The following is a 17,104-nucleotide window of genomic DNA, read 5'->3' as shown; positions in this document are numbered from 1 at the left end:
ATCAAAAAATTGGAAACAACTCAAACCTCCATCAATTAAGGCCACTGCAGTACATCCATACAATGGTACATAATGCCATTGTGAAAAGATGATGAGGAAGCTCTCAACATTCCGATACAGAAAGAGCTCCAAGATACCATTAATACTACTAATTTTACACAAGATATAGAAACTATATGCTACTATTTGTGTAAAACAAAAGTGGGCATATATGTGTATTGCTTGTATGTGCATAGACCATCTCTGCAAGGACTGTCCTAAACTGGTAACCCTGGCTGCTCCAGGAACGGGTAATGGTTTGCAGAAAGACAGTCATGGGAAGGAAACTTCTCTCTGTTCACTCTTTGTACCTGCTGAATGTTTAAAAAAAAATTTTTTTAAAGAAAAAGATTAATAAAAAATATATTTTAAAATCCTATTTCATGTTTATTTACAATAGTTATGTTATGAAAGGGATATCTTCCCATAAAAATACTTAGTCTGTTATTGATGCCAACAACTAAAGCTATAGCCTAGAAGACACTAAGGGAAATCAACTTACCCAAAGCTCTTGGGCAATTTAACTAGTAGGTATGTAACTATATATGCAAATGTATCAGCTCCACAAGTCAACAAGGAAAGGAAGGGTAGGGTCCACTTCTCCACAAGCCAGGTACCAAAAATATACAGTAGATCCTTGGCATTCGCAGACAATTCATGGTTTCTACCATACTTGAGTGACATCTGAAGCTCCCATGACACTTGGTAATCTGTCATCTTGCAGAGATGATTCTGATTCACACACCCATAAAGCTGAGGGGCAACAGCAAGTCACCAGGACCGGTCAAGGTCCAGGTATGCTCTTAGTCAGACTGTTTAGTCTTCATGCTATGGCCACCGGAAATAAGGTGATAAAAACTCTGTTTCTTGTTAAAAAATGAAACAAACAAAATTAACTGCTAGTTGATTCTAGTGTCGATGACAGAATGAGGGGAATGTGGAAATGGTTATGAAACTGATCGGTCCTGGCCACAAAATAGAAGTTGCAGATAAATTAAAGACTGAAATGTCAAATGCAATGATGACTCAGACACATTGTGTGAACAAAACGACCAAGTGCTCCAAAAGGAAATAAGTAGAAAAGACGTGTGAATTTGTTTCAATAAGTGCTCCAGACAGTACAAAAATTGCTCATCAAGTAAGATAAGTAGTTTAGGGCTAGAGAGATCATTTACATTTTTCAGTTATACTTCAGTAATTTGAAGGAAGGAATTATGTGCTACAATGATTTTTGCAAGCTGAGAACTGGCGATGGTCTTGGGAAACATCCCTCACAAATGTCAAGATTCTACCATATTTTATTTTGACTAGAGGTAACAGAGTTTGCATGCCCTTCCTACAATTTCTTTTCTCATATCTGCCACAAGCGGATAAAACAGTGGCTCAGAGTGAGGGGCATGCACTCCCCCGGTGCAGACATCCTAGAGCACATTCAAGGTGAAGAGCCTGCCTGGGGCTGAGAAGAGGAGAAGATAGCAGGCCCCTGAAAGATAAGCAACCCAATCCAGGATGCTCAAACATAAAGTGAAAGGGTGAGCCTTGCCTATAACCCAAAAGTCTGCATCTGCAGATAAGGTGAGAAATAAAGATTACTAAGAAAGGGTACTAACTGTAGCCTGGCCATTCCTGCTCAAACCATTGTTTTCAATTATGATATTTAAAAGAATGGTAACAATGTTCACTAAGACCTGTTAAATAGTTTTAGTAATTTTTCAGTTGCATTTTTTTTAGAGTTGAATTTTATAGCTTTATGGTTAACAGATGCATTTTTCAAAAATAAGGTACATAGATGATACAGCTGAGTTGGGAGTGGTTATAAAACGGGGACAGACCTCACCTCAAAAGCAGCACCTGCGAATCAGACTAAAATTTCATCATTCAGATGACAAGTCTGAGATATCAGTACCAAGTGTCCACAGACTAAACTTACCAGTTTCAGCCAAGAGGGCAACATATCTTTTGTAAAGAGTGCGTCAGGAATGCTAACCCTGAAATCATTATCATGAACCAAACAAAAATGATAAGCATGTAGAAGACAGACAGCACTGAGATATACAGCAATGAGAAGGTAGCCTCCACTGTGGGAATCCAATGCCTTGCGGCTGTGATGCCCACTTTAATACCAACAACTGAAGTCGGCTTTCCGTGTACTTTCCAAATGCTGTATCTGGCACATTGTGACGCACAAAAAGTCCTAAATGTCATTATTCGGTAATATCATCTAAAAGGCCTCTCCCTTCTGCTAAACACCTCATTAATTGGCATATAAAACTGCTTTGAGCCTCCCCACCCCAACCCACCCTGCTCCTTGTCATCCTTTCATAGGCGCAAATCAAATATTTCATGGACCGTCCTCAAAACTCGCCATCTCTCACCTTCTCCTAAATCAATTCCTTCCTTTCCTCCTCTTCAATTCACTTTCCAAAGTTTGACAATTACCTACTCTGTGACCCTGGACCAATTAATCTCTTGAAGTCTCAATTTTCCCGTCTGTAAAGTGTGGAGACTAACAGAGCCTGTCCCCATTGGGCAATGGTGAGGATTCTTTGGGATAAGCCAGGTAGTACCCTAGCACAGCACCTATCACATAGCAAGAGTCAACAAAATGTTAACTTTTTATTATAATTATCTAGTTTAACAATTATTCGAGTTCATGGGAGCTGCTCAGTGACCTTAAAAAAATTACGTGTCTTTTTTTCCCTCTCATTTAATTTCATTTCAATAGCCTTTTTTGTGGTAGGCCACTTGTATTCAAATCTCTATCACTAGATGTCAAGATCACCATATAAAAGTAGATGTTTTAGGGGCCGGCCCCGTGGCTGGGTGGTTAAGTTCCCGCGCTCTGCTTCGGCGGCCCGGGGTTTCGCTGGCTCAGATCCTGAACGCGGACATGGCACCGCTTGTCAGGCCACGGTGAAGCGGCGTCCCACATGCCACAACTAGAAGGACCCACAACTAAAAAATATACCACTATGTACTGGGAGGATTTGGGGGAGAAAAAGCAGGAAAAAGAAAAAAAAGATTGGCAACTGTTGTTAGCTCAGGTGCCAATCTTTAAAAAGAAAAAAAGTAGATGTTTTATTGTTAATAATGATATTTCATATTCACACGGCTCCAGAAAACACTGCTAGTTTTCTTAATAGAACAATACTACCTTTGAAGTCATGGAGAAGCGTTTACCATATGGGGAGGGAGGTGGGCCTGAAGGCCAGGTTCTCTTTGCCACCACCCTGGTCCGATCACACATCGTAGGTCAGGCTAAGGCATCTAAACAAGACTAGAGGAAAGGCTAGGGCAACAATTCCCAAAGTCTGCCTCCAAAAACACAACTTTTAGGAGAACATTTATTCATGTCCCATGGCAAAAACTTCTGTGGTGAAAGGATGGGTAATAGCCGCGGGGTCTTTGGGAGACGGACCGTGCACATCAGCAGCGGTGCGGCCATGTGCCAAATGCTGCCCGGGCCAAAGCGACTCTAGCATCACAGTACATCGAGGTCTACGGAACCCCCCTCCCCACTTCTGGAAATGCTATGCTCTGGAAAATAAATTCAGAAATAACATGAAAATAGGTAGTGTTTTACAAGACAGAATCTCTTCATCTCCAGGTTCCAGTCACCTACAGGGATGCTACCTTCTGGCCTGGTCCCCAGCCCGCATCCAACTGTTGAGATTTGTAGGCCTAATCCTGGGGAATTCCCTCTGGACAGTACTCCTTTAAGTCCAGGGGGAGAAAGTGATCCTGAGAAGACAGGACCCCGCCTCCTAAGACCTGTCTACAGTTTTCTGATTTACTTTCTGGTGGCCTCCTTTGTACCTTCATGATGCCAGACATACACAGCCTATAGGGGAGAATTCACATACCCACAAACACAAGGCCACAAAGGGGTAATCAGACAAAAGTAACAAGTCTAACACACATCAAAGGGATACAGGCACACGGGAGCAGGTTTCTCCCAGGCTTTGTCATTTTAAAGGACCTCACCAATACCAGCCTATTTGACCCTCACAACTACCTCTTAAGACTGATAACATCTTACAGATGAGAAAATTGAGGTCACTCAGCCAAGAAACAGACTTTTACCTCCCAAGACAGTGCCCCTCAGACGCTACCACAGGGCACAACACGTTATATTTTAGTCGACACAGAAGCTGATCCAGTGTAGTGGTGAAAAGCACAGGCTCTCAAGCCTTAGGCTCCTTCATCTGTAAACTGGAACTGGAACATCTACTTCATAGAGAAGTAAAAAAAATTTTAATGATGCATGTTAAAGTGTTTTGCACATAATGGACACGGTACACAACAGCTACAGCTATTCTCAAGAAAAGAAAACGAGCTGCTCTCCGGTGTCCGCATTCCCTCCAAGCAGCGGTTCACCAGATGTCTGAAGCACAACCCGCGCAGAGGAATGATAACCGTGCAAAGGCCATGAAGCCTATCTGATGCCTCAGGAGTCCAGAGGTGAAGCAAGGGAAAAGCGGGGTGTTAAGAACGTGGTAAGACTCCGGGATTTCATGGACAAGGAAAATTTCAAAATGAATTGAAACTGAGGCAAAGTCAACAACCATTCGTTTTGCCAAGCTCTTATAAAGAAAAGAACATTTTAACAACCAAAAAAGTAAGAAGGACATAATCTCTGAATAACAACCCAAGACTGGGTCATTGGTGACCTTCCTGCTGAGGAGGCATAAAAGCTTCCTCACATACCAACTGTGGTTCCAGGACCTGTGTTCAAGAAAGCTGGCACAGAGGCGAACAGAAAGCACAGTGAGAGACTGCAGCAAGAGGCCAGCAGAGAGAGAGAGACGAAAGCTATGGATCCTCCCCAAAGGGGACGAGGAGGACTACGCTGAGAGTCTTTCTCTGTATGAGAACTAGAGTATAGTATGTGAGATGCCAGGAGAAGATGGGCTGAGAAGACAGGATCTATACCTCAATTTAATACATTGTATTAAATAAACACATTTATTACATTGTAGCATGATCATCCACTTAGAGAAGGCTTTGAAGGAAAGGGACTTGCTCTATTCATTTCTTTATCTCTTGTGAATATCCATGGTAGGTATCAACAAAATTTATCAAATGAATGAATCAAAGATGAGGGGAAAATGCAACAGACTAACTGTGGGCGGGGTTTGGGCAGAGGGGAAATGAGAAGATCTTCATTTGTCCATCTATATCATATTCTCCAGTGAAAATTCTAACTAACAACTAAGCTGCTAAGTATTTATTTACCTCTTTGGCAGAAGCATAACATTACCGCTCCAAGAAACTCTCCTCATTTAAGTGTCAGTGGAGAACACATCAAAAGAAGTTAAATTCAAACCTCTTAAACAGGCTTATTCAATAAGGACAAGAGAAAAACCTGAACTCACACTTGAAGCATCTCTCGACAAACACATATCGTTACAAAGAAAAATTTTCCTTTCAAATCAAGCCTGACAGATAGCAGCTTTGATAGTCTACTCACCCTGCCTGAGAAGAACTCTGATCTGCTATGGAGAGATGTGAAATTTTGCCCCAAGGGCCCAAATTCATAGATTTTAGGCAGGCAAAACTTGAGATTATTTCAACGCGAGAACGTAAATCTCAGTAGCATCAAGATTCTCAAGAACAAATCCTTGAAAATCTAGGTCTTCTGTCCACATCTATCCTTATACAGAAGACGCCTGAATGGTAAATAAGCTCTGCTTTCTTTAAATATGAAATCGGTCATCAGGATGGTTCCTTCTTACTGATATTTTCTTAAACACACTCCCCTTGTATCTACTGGCCACACTTTAAGGAGAACCACCCAACATAAAGTAGCAATGGTTTATCTAATGTGCTACATCTTCTCCATGGAGATTATATGCAAAGGGTAGTCACGAATGGCAACCTCTTCAAAATCTCCACTTCCTGCCCTTCCGTTTGTTACAGTAAGAAGGATGAATTATTTGAGATTCTGTGGCCTAACCTACTTACTTCCTCTAAAGGAGGAACAGAAAACGAAAAATGCCTTTCAAGAAAAAAAATGTACATAGAAAATGAAATCGCAACCTGACGTGAGCAGGCCTATGGCATAGTTAATATACTCTCATCAAACGCTTTTTATTTGAAGTTCACTTTCAATATACAGACTGTAAGCTATGTCAATTTAAGGCAGAAACATCCTTAAAAGGGCTATCGTATCATCAACACACTACACGAGGAGAGTAATAATAGAAACTGCACACCCATCAGAGGGATTCAAAGGGCATAAAAAGAACAGGAACCTGCCTGACACAGATATTGCTATGCTTATGCAAAATATGCACTTACATTAAAAAAGAAAAACTAAAAGTAGTATCATGTTCTGTTTTCATATTTCCCTTCATAATTGTTTCACAAAACGCTAACAGTACTATTTTTAAAATTCAGCTTCATATTTTTATAAAACATAGAACTAAAATTAAAAGATTTACACTTGATTTCTCTTTGGCATGTAATAAACTAGATTTGACCAGATTATATTTCTCTCACAGAATTCTATGAGCTTATCTTGATAACCATTTGTAGTTAACCTTCTTATCAAGAGATCGAATAGCCAGGCCTCAAATCCACCAAATAAGACCACAAACCAAAAGGGTGAATTATTTAGATCATTTAACAACCAGACCAGATTGACCACTCCGGAATTTCAATTCCCAGTTCAGGGTTCAATCAGTGTAACAGATGGGGAAAAATAAACAGCTGATTTTGGTGCCTGAGCAAGCCTACTCAAAGCGTTCTAGTAACAGAACCAGTTTAATTCCATAAAATTACACATAACATAAAGCTATGGTCCAATCTTGAAAAGGCCTGGCACACAGCAGGTGCTTCAAAAAATTTACTGGATAATAGAGCCTCAAGAAAGGAGACACAGTCCATTACCCCATAATCAATGCATGCAACGGCATCCGTCTAAGTCAGACTAAAGCTCTCTTGATGGACCATACCTCGTAGAACAGGGATGTTATATAACTCCCATGGCGACACAGCACCACCCAATGAACCAAAAGAGCTCTTCACTTCATTTTGTAAACGTGGGCACGGTCCTCTGGTTAAAGAGCAGAACATCAGTAATTACAGCACTGTTACTCAGTATACTCCTGGTCACATTCCCTGTCCTCATTTTTGATTTCAGGCCTAGCACTTCCTATTCCCTCTGCCCCCAGCTTCTCTCCACCATTATCTCTAGCCCTCATTTAAATTTTCTTCTTTCCTTTTACAATCCTGGCTTCTGAGTAAATTCCATTGTATTCTCAGTTCATTTCAGTAAATTTAGGTCCCATCCTTTTCCTTTATATTGACTGATTGATTTACATTTTTTGATAACTAATCCTACTGCCTCATTAGGTCTCTTCCTACAAAGAACAAATGAAACCTTTTTATAAATAAGCCCAGTAATTCCCACACCTAATCTGAGTAATGTTTTGTGAACAGTTTGCGACCCTTTCGAGGCCACGAGCTAGACCAAGGTGTTCTTTTCAGTATTACTCAATAATTAGTTTTTTCCCAATTCTTTTTTTTTGAGGAAGATTAGCCCTGAGCTAACATCTGCCACCAATCCTCTTTCTTTTGCTGAGGAAGACTGGCCCTGAGCTAACATCCGTGCCCCTCTTCCTCTACTTTATATGCGGGACGCCTGCCACAGCATAGCTTGACCAGCAGTGCGTAGGTCCACACCCGGGATCCAAACTGGTGAACCCTGGGCCATCAAAGTGGAACGTGCAAACTTGACTACTACCCCCCTGGGCTGGCCCCAAGTCCTTTCCTAATTCTTGATTTAAAAATAGGGGAAAAAACGGTGAAAGTGAAGAGAGTTTTCTTCCCATCATTTTTTCTAATGCCTGTTCACCATTGCTCATCTTAGTCAACCAAAGTGTAAGAGCAAATACATTCCTCTGGGAATATGTTTTCTTAGAAATATCCCAGGAACTACTATTTGGAAAAGCAGAAACCTAAAGACATGACAAAACAATCATAAACCAGTATCATTCTCCCCGGTCCCACCCCTTCCAACTGCATGATTTGAACTCAAACAAGTTACTAAGTATCTCTGAGCAGCGGTTTGCTCTAAAAGAAATAACAATACCAAATGTTCAAGGTCAGTGAAAATATTAGCGATAACACTAAGTGACGAGAACAGCACCTGGGCATGAGACAGCAGTGAGTATTTGCTGGATGAATGAATGACCAAATGTATGAATATAAAGTACCTAGCCTAATCCTTGACATTCACAAGGCACTCAATGTACAATGACACCTGATCTATCAACACTGCACAGCGTTTTGCAGAGGACACCCTATCTCTCAGGTTCCTATGTTTGGAACAAAAGTACCACGGCTGTCCCACCATAGCACCTACTGCATTTCTCTCTACCATTGGCTACCACTGAACCATGACTTTGTTTGTTAATTACCACTGTGTGCATGCATTATCTCCTCAACTAGATTATAAACACGCTGAGGCCAAGGATGGCTCTTCATTCGTTTGTAACCCCAACATATTCATTCATTCGGTTCTAAGTGTTGATTACGTGAAGCACTCCCCAACAAAGACTTACACAAAACAGATGCTCAACAAATATTTGTTGGCTGACACAAACACTGACTTACAAAAAGACTAATACAGAAGGCACTTAACAATTACAATAATCACATGTAATTCTTCCAATCATCACCCAAGTTATTAATTCTAAGTCCACTTCTGAGAAAGAAAGAAAGGCTCATCAGAAGAAGTTCCCTCATCCAAGATAACCCAACTTAATGAAGTTCTTCTCAAAAGCCCTTGTTCTTTCCTCAAACCATTCTGTCTCCTAAATGGGGATTTCTTAAAGATCTTTCCCAATTTGACGTCGTAAATCAAACTTAGTGATATTTCAAGGGTACCCTTTCCTGGTCTTTTGCTTTCAGCCACCTGCTGCATAGCTGCTGCAATCAACACAAACTAGTTCATAATCTGCCACTACTGACTCGTATCCACACATGTCCTGCAATAATTTAACTTAAGAGAGTAAAGAGATAACCCAAGAATATTCCCATTGGATAATGAAGCTCCTTAAAAAATATATTTTCCGCAGATGTTCTGAACTTCAAGACATCCTATCTAACTATACACGTATAAATAGTCCTCTAAACACAGTGTCTCTCAAATAAATTGTTCTCTTTAAATACAATATCCCTCAAATCGTGGTGAGGAAAGAGTCCTCTGGTAGCAGCAAGTAGGCAGAGAGTAGCAAGAGAGTAGCAAGTGGCAGAACAGACCTTTGCCAGAAAGTCACCTTTGTGAACACATTAGCCAAAGGAAGGGAGAATCAGCCCAAATCCATCACCTTTGGTAGAAATACAATTCAGGCATTCCTTGACAGTGGGTAAAGAGCTTCTTATTCATTTCTGAAAGCTAAGCATTAAAAAGGGGATGTAATATTTGGTGCTCTATGTACACAATTATATGTCATGGTCCTGCACCTGTTAACCTAGGAATCCATGTTTGCTGGCTCACTGGCTCCCAAGAGTGCTGGAGCCTCATTCTTTCCCACTGGCATAAAGAGAACTGTGATACTCTTATTAGCAGAGTTGTGCTTACCCCTGGGGTAAGAGTCTAGGGAACTCCTCAAGAGCAAAGACCTAGTCTTTCAGTGTTCAGCACTGTAAGATCTCAATAAAAAACTGGCCGAGTGGGGCCAGCCCTGTGCCCTGCTGGCTAAGTTTGGCACACTCCACTTAGAAGGCCTGGGTTCACAGGTTCAGATCCTGGGCACAGAACCACACCACTCATGCTGTGGCAGCAACCCACATACAAAATAGAGGAAGACCGGCACAGATGTTAGCCCAGGGCTAATCTTCCTCAGCAAAAAACAAAAAAAAAACAAAAAATAAAAAAAATTGGTTAAGTAACTAGTAGAAACATTGCTAGAGGGATCACTCAGGTTACCCATCCTTGGGACCCGAAGGGTACCCTTGTCCCACACCACATAAGTAACTTCTCTTATAAATGTCTCATCCTAACTGTATCTACTATAAACAGTCTTAGTTGAAATATATATTTCTTAGAAAGACACTGCCAAACATACAAGCGGAATTATTCAAGAACCAGCCCTCAGTTACTTAGGGACTAATTAAACAGACATATATTTCTTCTCTCCTCCACTATTGGGTTTTTGGATTCTTAGAACATTGATTGGATAATTTATAGGAAAAGAGAGATGAACTAAAACTTGCCAGGGTTTGTCAAGTTCAGTATCATCAAATTGAAAACAATGACAGTATTTTGTTCTCTATCTAGATAATATATAATTGGCTGTAATTAGAATAAAGTAGCAAAGGAATCTAGAAAACCCATGGACTTTTCCCTAAATCCACAGTTGTGTGCAGGACCCATTTTCTGGCCCCTGGAGTTTAAATCTTTACCACTCCAGTTACCTATTTTCTCATCCTCATTCCCAGCAGACTCACACAACTAAAGTATTAATTACAGCACACGAATTCCCCTCACACCAACCCCTCTCCTTTCACCGCCTTACCGTTTCCACAATCAGGCATCATTTTAAATTTGAAGTATTTATTTCACTTACTCCTATGAAATGACTAGTTTGGGATGAATAAATTTTAGTTTGGATTCAGCACCATGTTCAAACATGGTCCCTCCCCTCAGGGAGCCAATACTGTAAAAGATAAACTGCTTTTTTCCTCAAGAAAAGAAATTCCCCTGCAAGTATTATGACAAGTCCATATAATATATACACCAGAAACCAATCTAATAATTTTAGCCAGGAATTAAATCACTCTGTTCTGCCCTAGACAACCTACGTCCTGCCCTTCACAAAGCCCGCCCAAGGTAAAATGGTAACGTGACAGCCAAACACCTGAATTCACTCTTCATAGCTCTCAAAACCTGATTTTATTTGATCTTTTCAACAAAAGAAGCAAGGCAAGCACTGTTGCTTTCAGTTTCTAGATGGGGAAGTCTAGGCAGAAAGAGGAAAAGTGACTTACACAAGGTGATACCTTTAGCGGCTCAACCATCTTCTGACTCCCACCCTAGCACGCTAGCCACAGCCACATGACTCCCCAGATGAAGACAAATAACCACTGTCTTCCACTCAGCACCTCGAAACATGAAACGCACCATCCTAGGAAACACATTTTACTCTGCTTGAACCTTACTTCCATTGGCATGATCTTGGAGTTGTTCTTGCCCCATTGTCTCTGCTGCACCATCCACATGGACCACATCTATTTACTTTGCTTATTACACTATTCGAGACCATCCACAAGAAGAAAATAACAATAAACTCCTGTTAACAGTCATTTTCATATTAGCAATTATACAGTGTTGACATACAGACCACACCTACTCTGGTTATAAGGTGGCCCAATGAGGATTATTAGTCCTATTCATAAAAGGTAAGATTAACTTACTTTGTTTTCTTTGGTTTTGCCAAACAAGAACTAGCGACTCCTTTAACACTCAAGACAGAGAAGAAACATGAAAAGGAGAGAGAAAGATTAAAGGGGGAGAAAAAATAAAAGAAAAAAGGTATAAATAGTAGAAAGCACAAGAGCAGCACAATGTGCTTTGATGCTGTACCAGGAGAGGGCTGCTCCCTTTGCCTGAGAACGATCTTTGCCCTGAAAGGAGGCCCTGGATTACTGGAGAAAAGTTAGCACCCTCCAAATTCACCAAAAGGATCTTACTGGACAACAGCTGAAGTTCTTGTGGAATTATGGTCAAAGTCGACAAGTCTATGCTAACACATGGGAAATTTGCTATAACCCTATGACATGATATTTGGCACAAGTCAGCCCATGTGGGATCTAAGCCACAGGAGCTAAGTTATTTAAATACCCCAAAGCTCTCAGTAAATTTCACCTACAAAATTTTACCAAAGTTCCATATCACGATCTTCCATATCACTGTGTACTTATATAATTATATTAATTTACAATTGCTTCGTTCTAGTTTTCCCATTTTTTCAATTCCAAACAATAAAACTATTTCCTTTCAGTAGAAAACAGGTGCAATTGAAATGTGAATTAAGAATCTAGTAAAAGAGCCAGTCCAAAGATCATCCAGGACAAGGCTGTAACTTTTCCTAATGCTTTTTTCTCACTCAATCACACTTAGTGTCAAGACCTGGATGCCTTCCAAGCAGCCCCCACACAATGATGTTTTTCTGCCCACCTTGTCCCACACTCTCCTTCCTGATCCCCAAATTCAGCATTTAACACTGGCAAGTACATCAGGCAATTTGTTTCACCAAGCAAATCTTACCTAGGAGCAGTGAAGAAGGAACTGTGTGGTGGTCTTTAGGATTGCCGTCTACCCTCAAGACTTCTCCCAAAGGTCTAGCACTAATTCAAAGAGCGAAAAAGTAAAATCAAAGCATTGTCAGAAAAAAGACGACTTCAAACCCACAATCCACAATTAATAAGTTTAAATTTTGAATCACTGACTTATTGCATAATTTCACACAATACCACTTAGTGATTAAAATAAAACAAACTAGTTCCAGATGAGGGGAAATGGATTTTATCATTCATATCATCCCCCATCCCAAATTCTCCCAGTAAAGTCTCTCCCATTGTATGACTAGCAGGTTAAAGGGACAGGGATCACTGGACTCAACTCTCATTTCTCTCATTGCTTTTATCTTTAAAGTTTACAGAACACACACTGGCAAAAGAATAGCTATTATGTAAGCAGCTTTTGTCCATATATTTAAGCGTTTAAATCACAAATTATACAAAGTATTCAGAAATAATGTCTTTCCCAGTGAAACAAAATTACACTGTTACAACTAAGAGACTATTTTACGACTGTATGTAACTCTGCAGTTAAGAAACTAAATACTAGCCTTAAGTTATATTTATTAGAGAATAAAACGACCCGCTCATATAAAAGGCAAATTTCAACCAAAGGTCTTTTTCATCTCTTTCAAAGTTTTAAACACATATTGCACTTTGTGTTTTTATTAACATTCAAAATGAAATTATCCGCTGTGACTCCTGATTAAAAGTTGATCAAAGGTATAGAAAGCAATAAATGTAAAAACGAACAATTGTTTCTAATCCCTGGACTGACATTCTCAAATCCCAGAATAAAAGCCAAGTGTTTTTTTCCCATATAATTAATGAGAGATGTAAGTTACAGGGTCCGGGTCCTCAAAACTCATCTGCTCTCCGATTTACTAAACCTTGTATTTCTGATCAGCATCCTTTCACACTATATCTCGCTGCCGGCACAGGTCGTCTAATTACTTCCACGTCTGAAGCGACTACGTAGCTACAAGTAAAGGCCAAACTTTGCTCTCGGCCTTCCGAACTTAAAGATGCGTTTAACCACTAGAGGTCTCCCCTTGGCCAGTTTTGCACGTTCGCTATTTTGCTGCACTTGAAACTTTCCGGAGAAATGCTCTACTCGAGTCAGTGTTTTTCTAAAAACTTGCGCAAAAATCCACGCGACCGAGGTAGCCAGTACAGAGACTCTCGGGCTCCCCAAACCAATAAAGATACCACCAGCACCGCTCTAGGAAAATCAAAATTAAAATTCGACGCACTCGCCCCAGCCGCTCCCCCCCCCACCCAAATTCTTATTTCTCATCTCAGTTTCCCTTAACTTAAACTTAGAACAATTAAAAATCTATTTTTGTTCCCGTGCACTTTGAATGAGCTCGAATGCATTTTTCTGGTGGCCCCGGGGTGGGAAGGGAGCGGGCCGAGGGATGCAGGGAGGGGGCAGGGCCGCGTTCACAGCGCCCGAGGAAGTTGCATAAGGAAAGAGACTCCGTTTTTTGGGTCCCCTCAAAAAATCGGCGGGGAGGGGGAGGAAAAGGAAGCGGGGGGGGGGGAGGGAAACCGAAGCGGCGTTTACCTTCGTCTCCCCGTGGAAGGGTGGGGTAAGAGCCCCGGGCTTCGCGACCCCGGAGGGCGGCTCGTGACCCCCACCTCTCTCCGAGCGCAGACGGACAAACAGATCCCCCCACCCCTCCGCGGGGAGGCGAGGAGGAAACCGCCCGCTTTTAAACTTTCTCTCACGGTCGCGCTGTGGGCCGTGCTTCGACCAGAAAGGGGTGGGGGGGGGGAGCTCCTGGGGCCTTTTTGCTTTAAAGGTAATTAAAGTTTTACCACTGGCCCAAAAGTTGCGCCCTGCCCCCGCCTGTACCCCCGCGCCCCCCCCCCCGACCCGCCTCCAGGGCTCACAAGTTTGCCTCCCTCTCCCCCCCCCAGCAGCTCGCGGGGCGCGCGGCGGATGCCCCGGCTCCTGCGCTTCCCGATCCCCACCCCCGCCGGCCTCTACTTCCCCCCGCCCGGCCGCCGCGGCGCGAGGACGGCCCGCCGGGCCCAGGACGCGAGTGTGCAAAACCCATTATTCCGGAATGGCACACGCACGCGGCGCGAGGCGGGCGCGGCCCCGCCTCGGACCCTCGCCGCCTCCCGATATGAGGGCGGCGTAAACAAGTTGCAGGCACGGCAGCCCCGCGCCGCCCTCCCCGCCCGCCGCCTCGGCCGCCGCCGCCGCCGCCCGACACACGCCCGCGCCCGCACCGGGCCGGCGCGGCACCGCAGGGCGCGGGGCGACCGCCGCGACGGCGCGGGCTCCCGGCCCCGGCCCGCGGCCCGCGCCCTCCCCCGCGCGGACGGCCGCCGCGGGCCCGCGCCGCCTCGCTTCCCGAAGCACTTTCCTGCCTCGGGCAGAAATAAACCGGAGGGTTTATTTTTGTGCAACTTTCCCAAAATGGCGGAAATTGGAGCCGATCTATATGAAATTCTCACACAGTCGGTCGGGAAGGGGGAGGCGGCGAGGAAGCGAACGCAAACTCTCGGCCGCCGAGCCCCGCCGCGGGTCCGCGAGTGTGTGCGTGCGTGTGAGTGTGCGTGTGCGCGGCGGGAGTCGGGGAGGCCTTTCCGCCGCGCACACACACAGCACACGCCGGGCAGACGCGCCTGCACATTCAACCAGTCCATTCTCCGCAGCCCGAGCGGGCAGAAAGTGGCCCGGCCTCTTTTCCCACTGCCTCGGTCTCCCGTACTTGTACTTCTCGCGCTCGCCCGCTCGCTCGCTCGCTCTCCGGTGCGCGCCCGGCACAAAGGCCACACGGGCGGAGGGGGCCGCAGGGGCGGCGCGCGGGGCTCGCGCCTCCCGCCGCACCGATCCGCGGCCCCGGCCGCCCCCGCGCCCCCCGCCGGCGCCCCCCGCCTCGGCGGCCGCGCTCGCCGCCCGGGCTGCGGCTCCGCGGCGCCCACTCGGGCACGCACCCCGGCGCCGCCGCCGCGCTCCCCCGCCCCGCGCCCGGTGTCATGAAAGCGACCCAAGTGACAAGCTCGGGGGGCGCGGGGGAGGGGGCCCACACGCATCCCGCCGCCTGCGCGCCGGCGAGAGCCCGACGCGGCCGCCTCGCCCCGGCTCCCTTCCGCACGGCCCCCCACACCCTTCCCCGTGTGCGCGCAAAGAAAAAAATACAAGTCTCTCCTCCCCCCATTTTTTCCTTTCTCTTTTCTCTCTCTTTTGTTCCTCTTTCACACTCGCACTCACTACTTCAGAGTGAGATGCCCGGAGACTCCCCCTCCAGCCCTTTCCGAGTCACTTGCCCACTTTTTTTCCCCGGGATTAAGTTTTCTCCTCTTTCCCAGAGGCGCAGAGAAGTGGGGGAGAAACCCCTTCTGTCCTTTCCCCTCCCCTGATCTGTTTCACAAGACGAGGGTGCGCTTCCTTCTCTCCGTAGGTCTCTTAACTTTCATCCTCACCCAGAAAAATCAATGAATGGCTTTGGCACGGGCAGATCTTCAGATTAATTAGAGATTAGATCCGATCAACCGCTTCTTACCCCCAAATTTTCTCTTTTTTTTTTCTCCGTCTCACGAGTAGTCCTGACAAATGGTCCAGGGCTGCGGGCGCAGTGCGCATGTGCGCGTAGAGTCAGGGCTGGGGAGAGGGGAAACTGCGCTGGTGCCGGTGCCGCCGCCGCCGCCGCCGCCGCCGCCGCTGCCGGGGAGGCTCGCGCCGGCTTCCCTGTGGCTGCCGCTGCCTTCGCCGCTGGGAAGCAGCAAGAACGCCGCTCGGCCAATGCAGCCCGCCCGCAGATACTGTTTCAGGTGCATCTTTTCAGTATCCTTGTCCGCGGCTCAGGGCTGGTTCCAGAACAGGCAAAACAAATATGAAAGACGGCTAAGGTTATAGATTTCTTTGTCTATTTTTCACTTTACTCTTTTTTAAAGGCAATTCTCAGAGCAGCTAATCCACCATGTCCTGTTCAATGTATGCATTCAGCCATTAAAGAGCGGGCCTTCGTCTTAGACAAGCACTTACCCAGAGGCTCCACGCGTGCTACAGGTCAGGAAAAATGAGAAATAAAGTTTTCAGCTTTTACGTAGTGGAACCTGCCCCGCTTTTAGGATTGGAAGGATGCCTAATAAAGTGTGCGTGTAAAACTTGCGCGTTCTCTCCGTTTCTCGAGTGTGGGTCTTTATTGACAGCTGAAACGCGGTAGGCCTCTGTCGTGAAAGATGTTGGGATTCGTGCAGCAACTTAGAAATCAGTGCTGAAGTACCTAGCAGTAAGCAGGTCGAGGACTGCCCTTTTAATGTGTTCCGGCAAGATGGCTGAGCGGTCCTAAATCGCAAAACCTGTCTTTGTTAAGGCGTCAAAACGAGATCAAGAGTATTGTATTTCGGTATTGACAGCTTTCCGCTTATTGACTGCAGGCTTTCCTTTTGGGTAGCTCACCGTCCACTTTTTCTGCTAGACACAGGTTCTTACAAAATAATTCAAGTAACTGAAGTTGTGACAAAGATTTTAATGTCAATAACGGAGTTTGCTGTGCGGCGGGGGGCGAAAAAAGTAGCAGGTATGGTCTCAGGAGTGGCAGAAGCCAGTGTTCGCTTTTGCAGGGGTGGCGAGCTGAGAGAAAGGCCTCACCCCTCAGAATGGACTATTTATTTTGCATCGAATAAAGGCTAACGGAGGCCCTTTACCAAAATTGCTGCCTGAGGCCTAGAATTTAAATATATCACAGATGGAAGTTCTGTATTAAAAATCCTCCTCCAAAATGTAAGTAATGTT

The 17,104-nt window shown here is 44.6% G+C and overlaps 1 protein-coding gene and 1 long non-coding RNA gene across 19 annotated transcripts in view; one reads left to right on the top strand and one right to left on the bottom strand.

Annotated features, from left to right (window-relative positions):
- Positions 1-16,096, bottom strand: part of L3MBTL3 (L3MBTL histone methyl-lysine binding protein 3) — a 112,494-nt gene extending 96,398 nt beyond the window's left edge. For 2 of the 18 annotated variants that reach the window (XM_023651061.2, XM_070223806.1), the window contains exons 1-3: positions 15,075-15,211; positions 12,317-12,396; positions 6,996-7,096 (exon numbers count right to left, since the gene is read on the bottom strand). The gene's annotated coding sequence lies outside the window, so the exon portion shown is untranslated. Of the gene's footprint in view, positions 1-6,995; positions 7,097-12,316; positions 12,397-13,915; positions 14,317-14,817; positions 15,218-15,789 lie in introns of those variants that run through there. The other 16 variants (XM_005596919.4, XM_005596921.4, XM_023651059.2 and 13 more) reach the window with 15 other exon arrangements.
- LOC138915850 (uncharacterized) lies at positions 16,003-16,473 on the top strand. Its single transcript, XR_011422212.1, has 2 exons — positions 16,003-16,137; positions 16,261-16,473. It is a non-coding gene; the product is annotated as an uncharacterized lncRNA (long non-coding RNA).
- Positions 16,474-17,104: the final 631 nt, after the last annotated feature.

Source organism: Equus caballus, chromosome 10 (assembly GCF_041296265.1).
Source record: "Equus caballus isolate H_3958 breed thoroughbred chromosome 10, TB-T2T, whole genome shotgun sequence".
In the NCBI taxonomy this organism is placed as follows: domain Eukaryota; kingdom Metazoa; phylum Chordata; class Mammalia; order Perissodactyla; family Equidae; genus Equus; species Equus caballus.
The sequence above is the reverse complement of the archived record's forward strand: the minus strand, read 5'-3'. Positions and strand labels throughout refer to the sequence as shown.